At 40.2% G+C, this 2,181-nt stretch overlaps 1 protein-coding gene across 3 annotated transcripts in view; it reads right to left on the bottom strand.

Moving 5' to 3' along the window:
- The window catches only part of Ltbp1 (latent transforming growth factor beta binding protein 1), a 379,032-nt gene that overhangs the window by 94,337 nt on the left and 282,514 nt on the right, over positions 1 to 2,181 (bottom strand). The window lies entirely within an intron of this gene.

Raw genomic sequence — 2,181 nt, 5'->3', positions numbered from 1 at the left:
CTTCTTCTTCTTCTTCTTCTTCTTCTTCTTCTTCTTCTTCTTCTTCTCCTCTCTCTCTCTCCATATATATACATATATATACGTATATATGTATATATATATGTATATATGTATGTGTATATAATAAATGTGTATATATGTATGTATATATGTATGTTACATATTACATGTGTGTGTGCATGCATGCACATGCACACAATGAGTTGTCATGAAGACATGAAGTTCTAAAAGGAGTAAATAATTCTTATTGACCCAAACCATTCCTAATAGGCGTTAAAATGAAATATATGCATGAGTATGCAGTAGCTGCTTTCATTCCCCCTCATCTTTCCAACACTAGAAACTCTATTACCAATGAAAAGATTAAGATGGAAAAATAGATTTCAGTAAGCTATAAAAATCACTCGTGGGAAATTGAAAAGAGTGGCAAGTTTAATATGAACAATGAAGGAATGGCAATTCTACTTTGGAAGCAGATCTTCATCTATATATTATAGAGCCTGCCCAAAGCAGAAGGAGAAAGCACACTGCCTATTCTTAATAATGGGAGACATAAAACCTTAGCAAGACACACAAGAAGCCCAAGTGTTATCCTGGTTTACTTGAGAAACAGACGGACCGACCTATAGGAACTCTGTTATTTCTACTCAAGAAGCATCACCAGTTTGAGTAGACAGATAACATCAGTGAATCCATGAGTCAGGATGTGTTTGAACTATTATGAACTACAGCTAGCTAAGGCAGAGTTGGCTACAGTCTTGCTTCTGGTTCACACAAACCAGTATGTGAAAATGAGAACACCAAAAGAACTTGGAAACCTATGCCTGATGGGAAAACAAAAACCAAGTGCACTTTCTGAATAGCAGCATTGACGAAGATCACTGATTATCAATAAACAATGAATGAATGGACATTTTTTCCTCTTTTCCTCAAAGATATACATCTGACATTGGTTGGAGCTTCTCGGGGATACGGATGGGGACGGAGATGTGAGATAGATGGGGATGGGGATGGGATACGGATGGGGATGGAGATGTGAGATAGATGGGGATGGGGATGGGATACGGATGGGGATGGAGATGTGAGATAGATGGGGATGGGGATGGGATGTAGATGGTGCATTTGAACAAGGGCAACTGTACCAGAAACAATGGCTGCTTGGGTCCTGATGTCTGCTGATGAAGCCAGCTCTGACATTGGGATTGTCTCTGCTGCCAACTAATCTTCATCCCTTAAAGCACCTAAGTGTCTTCGCAGAGTTAGCAGAAAAAAATCAACATTTGTAACTGAGTAGAAGGGTTTGCCTGCTCCATCTCCACATCTTGCAGTGTGTTTTCTCTGTTCTCTGGGATCAACTACATTGGCCTTATTCTGCACAACCAAGTTCATTTCTTCATAAGCCTCTGGCATACATCTTGCTCTGTCAGAAACGGATTCCTTACTTCTCCATTTAAATGTCCATTAAGGAGTATCGGAGAGAAATCTGTTTTATGATAGGTTTTGCTCCTCAATATATGTCAATACATGAAACAATTATTAGAGTATGTGTGTGTCCATCCACTTGTGTGCGGTTACTCACAATTGGAGAGAAATTAAAGAAGGAATGAGTGATAGGCTAAACTCACATATTCAAAGTTCTGGCATGAAGGAGAAAGATGTCACTTTCTAAAAAAGAGATTTATTTTCTTAAATTTTTATATGTCTAAGAACTTTCTTGCATGTACGTATGTGTACCAAATGTATGAAGTGCTCCCAAGGCCAGATGGTGGTAACAGAATCCCTGGAACTGGAGTCAACGGGAGTCACAGGTTAGTTGTAAGATGCCATGTGGGCTTTGAGGAGTGAACCAGTGTCCTCCACAAGAGCATCCTATGCTATTAACAAGTGAAACCGTCTCCCCTGAATTAAGAGCTCCACTTAAAAAAAAAAGACAGAGAGAGACAAACAGATGTACAAAGACAGAGGACTACAGCAACAGACAGGCTGTCTCAACTTTAAGCTCCTTGAGTCCTACCTTCCTTTCAGCTGTGTGTGTGCCATACCAGGTCCTTAAAGGGCCCCATCTATTCCTATTGCCCTCCACCTCACTACATTTTCTTCCCTTTAGTCCAGTACTGGGGATTGAACACAGGGACTAACCCTAACCCTAACCCTAACCCTAACCCTAACCCTAACCCTAAC

This window comes from Grammomys surdaster, unplaced genomic scaffold (assembly GCF_004785775.1).
Source record: "Grammomys surdaster isolate TR1022 unplaced genomic scaffold, NIH_TR_1.0 227, whole genome shotgun sequence".
NCBI lineage: Eukaryota > Metazoa > Chordata > Mammalia > Rodentia > Muridae > Grammomys > Grammomys surdaster.
Note: the sequence above shows the minus strand (reverse complement) of the source record. Positions and strands in the feature narration are given on the sequence as shown.